The sequence below is a fragment of the Lactuca serriola genome, chromosome 3 (genome assembly GCF_051521515.1).
Source record: "Lactuca serriola cultivar US96UC23 chromosome 3, Lser_US96UC23_V15, whole genome shotgun sequence".
Taxonomy (NCBI): domain Eukaryota; kingdom Viridiplantae; phylum Streptophyta; class Magnoliopsida; order Asterales; family Asteraceae; genus Lactuca; species Lactuca serriola.
In genome coordinates this window covers 53,734,015-53,744,079 of record NC_136410.1, presented here as the reverse complement: position 1 = coordinate 53,744,079, position 10,065 = coordinate 53,734,015, and the positions used below count along the sequence as shown (strand labels likewise).

Sequence of the window (10,065 nt, the reverse complement as noted above, 5' to 3'; positions counted from 1 at the left end):
TAGTCTGTTTCAAGTTCAAATTGACGACGATGACGATGCTCCTTTCACAAAGAGGCATCTCAAGGAGCTACATGACAAAATCGATTCGCTCATCGCTTCATCTTCGACATCTCAGTCCTCCATATCTGAAGCTGCAATTCAGAAAATTGTTGAGGCTTTTTCCAAAGCTCATCAAGTTTCCCTTGATTCCGCCACTGCAGCCATAAATGCATCAACCAAAGCTTGTGAGGCAGCGACCGAAAAAGTCGATAAACTATTCACTGATGCTTCTTTCTTGTTGAAATATTTACAGGAAAGTGCTGAAGCCACCAAGACTATGTTGGAACCCATTATCAACCAGTTGGCTACATCAGTCGCTTCTGAGCTGAAGTCGTTCACTTCACTTAGACAGTCTATTTCTGACGACAACTCAGCTTTCAGAACCACCATTGAGGAGCGTCTCTCCAAGCTTCAAGAAGACTTAGCTGCCGAGAACTCTCTCATGGATGCTCTTGCAAGGAAGACTACCGCTCTTAAGGTCAAAAGTACTCAACTCTCCAACTGACAACAGGAGATTGACTCTCTTCGATCTGAATGAGAGGTGGTTAAATCGTGTGTTTCGGATATCCACTCTGCTATCTCAAACATCCTTGAAGCACATGATCCAATCATCAATTATTCAGTACGCCGTACCCTTGCAGAGAAGCTCGCTCCCGCCCTTTCTTTACTCAGCAAAATTGAGGGGCTCCTTGATTTCGTGTCCATTCTGAAAAAAGGGGGAGAAAAAGAACAAGTGTCTCAACCACCTCCTACTTCAGCAACTCACACAACCGAACCTCCTCCAGTAGGCCAAGCCTCCGGTTCTGGTGTGAAAGACAAAGGCAAAAACATCGCTGAGGAGAGTGATGACGATGATAAAGAGACAATCGCCAACCTTCTGAAGCGTCAAGGTCGAGACAAAGAGGCTGACATTAGTGCTCGTGTGGCTAGAGAGGCTGAAGAAGCCGAAAGAAGACAGAAAGAAGCCCACGACCTTCTTGAGAGCAGAAAAACTCTTTTTCCTCCGTGGACTCTTGAGAAGCTGATTAAAGAAGACATGGACACACCAAGTATCTTGTGGCTAGAACCTGTGATCTCTTTAGATCGTTCTAACACTATCGACTCGCAGTTCGACATGCCACTGACCCGAAAGGCGTTTGTTTTTCATGCCTTTGACAACATTGCAGAGTTCCCTCATCCTCATCCACAGGTTGATCGGGACTTAATCGAATTTTATCTGAAGGCCGCTCAACCCCAATACCAGACTTGGAGCGCTCATAAAATTGTCAATGTTCGGGTTCTGAAGCCGTATAGGGAAGGCAACTTCACCAACGTTCGGTTCAAGGTACTAAGGGGATCTGCCAAAGCCGAACATGTCATCTCTCTTACAGATCTTCCCAACCTTAATCCCCATGATTGGATTATCTTGCACAACATCCTTCTTACAAACGAAGCTGAATACGGTCCGATCATCGACCATTTTAAGAGGATGCTTGTATGCTATATATCATGGAAGTTGCTTTGATGGATCAGGAGATTGCAAGCGTATTTAAGAAGAAGCCTACCATATCTCCTGTTGGCTCTGCCAGTGATCTCAACATGATGCAGATGGGGAAGATTGACCCAAAGAGAAACTCAGTCATGTTTACCAGGAACGAAGGCAGAAATGCCTTTTCGCCTAGGCAGATAAACATCTCTACAGCACTGCATGTTTGGAACACGTTTTAGGGATCATCCATCGATGCAAGCATAATACAGCGGATGATATCAAGTACTTTGATGATATGATTCAATGGTACATTCGGTTCAGACAGACTATCCTTGCTCTTATCACACGTCTGTTTGATACTGTAAAGAAAGCTCCCGCTGCTGGCCCAAGCAAGAAGAAGAAGTATTCTCGCTCCAATTTGACGCAAAGGGGGAGATTGTTGGGTCGTATTTTATGTTGCGTCTATTGGGCTCGTTAGCTAGTCCAATATATATCTCCGGTATGCGCCTGTCCATCCGTGAGTTTTGTAGGGTTTACTATAAATAAATGCTTGCATGCATTCTAGAAGAAAAACGGGGGAAGATTAGTAACGATTAGAGTATTGTTGTTCAGCAAGTTTCTCGTTCTTGTTTTTGTAACCCTAGAATCCTCTACAGTGGAAGTTCTTAGTCGAGCTCTGCTGAGGATCGAGTAATCTAATCATTCGACACATCTTGATTCATACTTGTGTTTTGTTCACTGTTTTTACATTCATCGCATACCTGTTACAAAGATCTAATCGATCAAAGAGTTTATTAATAACTCATCAGTTTGTTTTATAAAATATTTTGAAGTATAAGAAATCCACTTGATTGATAGTTATTAATCACATGATTGATATAATAACTGTAATAGTTCTACTTGTATTCCCCCCATAAAAGCATTTAAAATCATTTAAAAGATAAGTTAAGGGTTATGAACTCACCTATAGTGAGTGATACGAATGAAAGATCGATATAAGATGCTAAGTGTCAAGTGAAGCCTCGAGCACAAACGGATCCAATTAAGCATGTAATGATACATATATGTATATAATTAGTGTATATATCACTAATCATGCAAGGAAACCACTTTAGAGACTAGGAAACACTTGGATTGAAGTGTTTTAATCACATATGATTGTATTAAATGGATTTTATGGCCACACCTTGGAGTTTATGGTCACACCTTGGAGTTTACGGTCACACCTTTGGTGTTTATGGCCAAGGGGAGTTTACGGCCCTAGAGCATGAATTTAAGAGGTGTTTAGGGCCATAACTAGCATTCACTAAGTGTTCACGGTCCTAGGTTTGGACTTAAAACTAGTTTGTGGCCAAGAAATGCACCACAACAAGGGTTTACGACTATCCAAGGGTTTACGGCCGTAAACTCTTCGTGTTCATGCATTTTATGATGTTTTAAGGATAGGAATCATGTGTTCATCAAGCCTAACTAGAAGATAGAAGAGATAATCAAACTTTTGAAGGCTTCTAAGGAGTTCATGGCCGAAGAACAAGTAGGAGTTCTTGGTGTTCTTGGTGAAAGTGTTGAAGATTTGAAGATCTATCCAAAATAGATATTTCATGGATGAAACATCAATATTCAATAGATATAAAAGGATATCAACTCAAAAATGGAAGGATTATTTACATGTTTGAAGATCAAGGTGAATGTTTTTAATGATACTTGAAAGGAAATCGAGTTCTTGAGATGGAAGTGTGAGAAAAAGGTGAGAAATGGAGGAATATCATATATGATGGGAGGAGTTCACGGCCAGCTAAGGGAATTAATACTTGGAGTTTTCCGGCTTGTATGTTGCACACTAAAATCTAAATGATAGTTCCTAGCACTCCATGCTTGAATGTACTAGGCTTAGAACACTCAAATAGATCCTAATAATGCTAAAAGATAGCAGAAACGAGTCTAACATTGACTGAATGGAATGATTGTACAAGATAGAAATTTCAGGTAGTCACATCATTCCCCCGTTAGAGAGAATTTCGACCCGAAATTAGAGTTTAAGAAATTAAAAATAACTACGATAAAGGATGAGGATATTTTAGTTTCATTTGATCCTCACGCTCCCAAGCGAATTCAGGTCCTCGCTTGGCATTCCAGAGAACCGTCACTATCGGGATACGACTTTGCTTCGTTTGCTTGACCTCTCGGTCCATGATATCTACTGGTTCATCTACGAAGTTGAGGCACTCATTGATCTGGATCTCATCGATTGGGATTACAAGAGTCTCGTCAGACATACACTTTTTGAAGTTCGAGACATGGAAAGTAGAATGTACGCTACTGAGTTCGCGAGGTAGTTTGAGTTTGCAGGCTATAGGGCCGATTCTCGAGAGAATCTCAAAAGGCCTTACATATCTTGGATTTAGCTTTCCACTCTTTCCGAAGAGTATTAAGCCCTTCCATGGTGAGACGTTTAATAGAACACAGTCGCCCACCTGGAATTCCAACGGTTTCCTTCTCTTGTATGTGTAGATTTTATGTCGGTCTCTAGAGGCTTACAATCGTTTAGGAATCTAATGGATCTTCTCCATCATTTCCCGAATGATTTCCGGACCTGTGAGAGTGCTGTCAGGAATGCGTCCTTTAGCTAACTGTGTGTCACCCACCTCAGCCGAGCACATAGGGGATCTGCACTTCCGGCCATAAGGGCTTCAAATGGAGCAGCCTTTATGGTCGTGTGATAACTATTATTGTAGGAGAACTTGACAAAGGTTAGATGAGTATCCCATTCCTTTCCAAAGTCAATCGCACAGGCTAGCAAAATATCTTCTAAACTTTGAATAGTCCTCTCAATTTCTCTGTTGGTTTGCGGATGATAGATTGTACTCATGTCCAGCCTAGTTCCTAAGGAACTTTGTAGCGACTTCTAGAATCTTGAAGTGAATCTACTATCTCTATCATAGATAATGGATATGGGAACACCATGTAGTCGTATGATCTCCCTAATGAAAGTTCTAGTCAGTTTCTCCATCTTGTCAGTTTCTTTGATAGGCAGGAAGTGTGCGGACTTGGTTAACCTATCTACGATCACCCATATGGTATCAAGACCACCCGTAGTCTTGGGCAACATGGTTATGAAGTCCTTTGTGATCCACTCCCACCTCTATTTCGGTATCTCTGGTTGTTGTAGTAAACCTGAGGGTTTCTGGTATTCGACCTTAACCTTAGCGCAAGTAAGACATTTACTCGGGAAGGTAGCAATCTCTGCTTTCAGGTTAGGCCACCAGTATAGCTTTTTAACATCCAGATACATCTTATCTAGACCTGGGTGGATGGAATATCGAGTGTTGTGCGCTTCAATTATAACCAAGTCTCTGAAACCACCATGCTGTGGTGTCCAGATCCGGTCCATGAGATATAAGGCTGTGCCACCCTTGACTTCAAATTTTTTCTCCATCCCTCTCAAGGATTCACCGGCCACATTGTCATGTTTCAAGGCTTCAACCTACGCCTCCTTAACTTGTGTGGAAAAATGTGAATGGATATTCATGGTCAATGATTTGACTCTACGACTAGAGTATTCTTTCCGACTTAGGGCGTCAGCTACTACGTTGGCTTTACCGAGATGATAACGAATTTCACATTCATAGTCATTGATTAGCTCGACCCACCGTCATTTTCTCATATTAAGCTTCTTCTGGTCGAATATATGTTGAAGGGTTTTGTGATCTGTAAAGATGGTGCTTATTCTACCATACATGTAGTGTCTCCAGATCTTCATAGCAAACACAACTGCTCCTAACTCAAGATTATGTGGTTTGTAGTTGATTTCCTGTGTCTTTAGCTATCTTGAGGCATAGGCGATGACCTTACCTCGTTGCATAAGAACACAACCGAGTCCTTGGTTGGATGTATAGCAGTAAACACGAAAGTCCTCTATCCATTTTGGGAGGGATTGTATCGGTGCGCTGCATAAAGCTCATTTTAGCGTTTGGAATTCTTTCTCTTGTTTCTCTTCCCAATCAAAGGCCACGCACTTCTGGGTCAATGTTATAATGGGTTTCGCGATTCTAGAGAAGTTCTGAATGAACCTGCAATAGTAGCCAGCGAGGCCTAGAAATTGATGAATATGTGTAGACGTCTTCGGTGCTGACCAATTCTCAATGGCCTTGATTTTGGAAGGGTCCACATGAATTCCTTCTTCATGGATAACGTGAACCAGGAATTCGACTCTTCGAATCCAAAGTTCACATTTAGAGAAGTTCGCATAGAGCTTCTATGATCGTAGTGTTTCTAAGACCTGACGTAAATGTTGACTATGCTCCTCCTTACTTCGAGAGTAGATAAGTATGTCATCGATGGATACAATTAAGAACTAATACAAGTAAGGATGATACACCCTATTCATTAAGTCCATGAATACTACAGGCGTATTAGTCAATCCGAATGGCACCACTACAAACTCGTAGTATCCATAACGAGTTCAGAAGGCTGTCTTCGGATCATCCTCCTCTAGTACTCATAGCTGGTGATACCCGGATCTCAGATCTGTTTTTGAACAGTAGTTCACCCCTTGCAGTTGGTCGAACAAGTCATTTATGCGAGGTAGAGAGTAACGATTCTTGATGGTTACCTTGTTTAGTTCTTTATAGTTGATGCACATACGGAATGATCCGTCTTTCTTCTTCACGAATAAGACCGGTGCTGGACAGGGTGAGAAGCTTGGTCTGATAAAGCCCTTGCTGATCAATTCGTTAAGTTGATCGGATGGCTCCTACATCTCAGCTGGTGCTAGACGATAAGGCGATTCTGAACTCTAAGTCGATTCTAAACTCTACTTGATGTTGTAGAGGTAATCCTAGGAGTTCTTCTAGAAAGATGTTGGGAAATTCGCGTACTTCTAGGTTGTTCTTTATATCTTTCTTCTCTTGGCTCATATCAACCACATAAGCAAGGAATGTGTGATATTGCTTTCCCAAGTACTTCATGTCTTGTATACTCGATATGATACGAAGGTTCGTGTTGGGTTTGTCGCCATAGATCACTAGGGTTTCGCTAGATGGCAGATTAAGACGAACGTCCTTTTCATAACACATGATGTCGCACTGCAAGAAAAATACCCTTTAATGACGCGCAAACAATGACACTCGCTGATTTACGATATGCATTTGTGTGTGCCCTAAAAAATAATGTTAGCCTTCCAAAATTTGAAGGATAGTGGACACACATTTTAGCGCGCCCTAAAATTAATGTCTAATAAAAAAACACAGAGGGCACCTCTCATAAAAAGAGTGTCCTCTACAAATGTCACTTTATAATTTTAACTAAACGCGCGTTTCTAGGCGGGACTCCTTGATAGGTAAGGGGGGAAATGAAATCCTCCAAAATTTTGAACACCCGCCGTCCTCTTCCTTTGTACTCTCTACACCTGCCAGATCGACTTTATTCTCTCCCTTCCTTCTCTCTGCAAATCCCTTCCTCTACGATCGACTTTCACTTCCTTCTCTGTGTAAACCCTAATCAAACATAACACATTTGCAATGGTAATGTCTTCTTTCACAAAATAGAATATTGAGCAAAGAACTAGGGCTTCTGATGAATCGAACATCACCAACAACGATAGCTACCCATCAGAATTTGTGTTTTCTCTCGGACTCCACCATTCCAACATCGCACCACAACAACGCCTGCATTTGCTGCATCTTCTCCATCATTGGATTCTTGTTCTGGAAAGCTCTCTCTCTTTTTGAAGCAGAAGGCACAATCTCAGCGTCTTGGAATTGTTTGTTCTAGTTACTGAAGAAAGCTTAACGGAATCAAGTAACATTCCGAGCTGCAAATGTTGTAACTACTGCTCTACCATTTTTGGTCTCCGGTATCCATCGGTCATGTGAACTTCTCCTAAATCCAACTTCACTCCACTCTCTGAGTTTGTTTTCCCTATAATCGATACATCCACCTTCTCGTCTCTCCCCCGCCACCGGGTTTTCTCTCATCTCTCTCCTTCATAGATGGAGATTATCGGAGACGTGAAGGGAGTAACCGAAGGAAACTCTAAAACTACCCTGACTGCGTAAACACTTCTTCTCCTGCGACTTTAGGTAACTCTCTCCTCCATAGAGTATAATTTCTTCTTTCATGTTTTTTCATCTTTAGTCTTTCAAACCCCTTTCTTGTTCTACTTTCAGTGTTAGAATTTATGTGGATTTAGCTCTTTGATTTTATACGATCTTCCTAAACTCTTCGGGTTTCTTGATTCTTGGAACCTGCATGTTTATTTTCCTTCCCAATCTGGGCATTTTTATCTGTGATTAGTAAACAAATTAAGGCTATGGTTCTTAAATATTCAATCCTTTTGCCTTTGTTCTTGTTCTTAATGTTTTTCTTTTTTAGAAAATTCCATCGTCTTTAGTTCTTGATCTTGACTTTGAAGACACCCATGTGTTGTTTAGTTCAAATTCAGTTTCAAGATCAAGATTCTTCATCAACTCAATCAACTTGTCAATCTTACCCTGAAGTTGCTAGCACTGGAGAAAATTACCATTTAGCGTTTGAGAGCTGGAATTGAAGATATGGAATGGAATTGAAGCTCATTTAGTTGCAATAATGGTCACATCTGTGATTTGTTATTGCTAGGAAAAATAGGTCCCAATCATCAATTACAACAGCAAGGGTAGTGCCCTAAGCTTCTTCAGTTCCAATTGAAGGTTTAGTAAATTAAAGCTTTAACCGAGGTACTCATCTGGGGTATCAAACTTACTGGGATGCAACATATGCAGATGAATTGAGAAATTTTCGTGAACATAGGGATGCTGGTGAAGTTTGTTATGCATATCTAATTGACTATGACATATACCTTCTTTGACAAGATGCTTTTTTGTATAACTTTTTAAATTCTTTCTAAAGGTTTGGGGTAAATGTCATGGAAATGGTTGCTTCATGGACAAAAGGACTATGCGCTGACATTTCACAAAGACATTTACAAATTCAACATAAAAATGATGACTCTGAGTCTGTTAGTCAAGAGGATAAAGATTTAGCAGGATGGAGTGTTCTTGATGTTGGAACAGGCAATGGACTACTTCTTCAAGAGCTTGCTAAACAGGGGTATATTATTATACATAATAACACTTATCCCTCCTTTTGGTATGATGATAATTGATAAATCATTCTTTATTACTTTTGATGTTAGTGTAAATAGGTTCTCTAATCTCACTGAAATAGATTATAGTGAATGAGCAATTAACCTTTCTAGAAGCCTTGCTAATCATGATGAATTTATTGGTATCAAACTATTGGTTGATGATGTTCTTGAAACAAAATTAGAGAAAAAGTTTGAGCTTGTTATGGAATAAGGAACCTTAGATGCTACTGGTCTTCATCAATATGGACCCATCAAAAGGTATATAAATGAGAGAATCACAAAAGAACTTCAAAAAGAAAAAAGTGTTCAATTTTGTTTTGTTTAAATTACAGGATTATGTATTGGGAATCTATGTCAAGACTTGTAGCTCCTGGTGGACTATTGGTAAGTTACAATTTGCATTTACTCATATTTAATTTTTTTGATTTTTGATTTTACAGCTCCTGATATACATCGATCCAACATCACAAAGTTCCAGGGATATGCTTGGTATTGACACTCGAGGTTGAAAACTTCAACATCATGTCAGGGATGAATATAAACTTATTTCGAGTTTGGTCCATTATACCCTTGATTGACATTCATAAACAACTTGTTGGAAGTTACTAAAGAAACAGTCGTTGCCACCTTGGTGCTATTCATCAGGTGTTAAATGGCTTCTGCCAACCTCGGACATGGCGGCATTGGCAGTTCCAGAGTTGTTACCGGCTTGAATTATTCATCTACTTCAGTTGACTGGCTCGAGAGAGAGACGCTTAAGATGCTACAAGGTAGAACATGATGATGAAAGAGTGAGTGCAAGTTCCTTTTCCCTTATCATAACTTTTCTTATATATCATCAGTTTTTATTGATAATCTGTTCATGTTGGATTTATATTGCAGGAAAGTGAACTAGAGATAGTACATGGTGTGGGTTCTGAATCAGGGCATGTTATAAGAACAACAACACACCCGGTCTTCTTTCGGAATCTGTCATGCAGAAATCGATTACATCACTTATTCCCTTATTCTCTTGTGAGTATAAAAAATTAGCTACATCATTAACCTAATTTGTGAATTATTGATCTTATTAATTGTTGGAATAGGGGAAACTTGGGGAAACTTGAGATTTCTTTCTTAGGTATCTAATTGCTAATTTTATAGCCACATCATTAACCTGCTATGGTTGCTATTTGAACTTTGAAGTGTTTTCTGCCTTTTTGACCATTTTACCCCTGCTCTGTATTTTGCTTAGTTGTTGTGTTTGTTGGTCTCAAATTTTTTCCCATGCTTTTGGAGCTATGTGGAGCTTGCTGCCACCATTTGGAGTTGTGTGGAGCATTCTAGGTGGTTATAATGGTCAGTCTAAACAGGTTTGCAGTAATGAATTTTCAAGAATTAGCATTTTTCATGGGTTTGAACTACAATTTGTTATTTACTTTTTATATGATATAAA

The 10,065-nt window shown here is 39.9% G+C and overlaps 1 pseudogene; it reads left to right on the top strand.

Moving 5' to 3' along the window:
* The first annotated feature begins 7,497 nt into the window (after positions 1-7,497).
* LOC145095262 (uncharacterized) lies at positions 7,498-9,139 on the top strand (annotated as a pseudogene).
* The last annotated feature ends 926 nt before the right edge of the window (positions 9,140-10,065 follow it).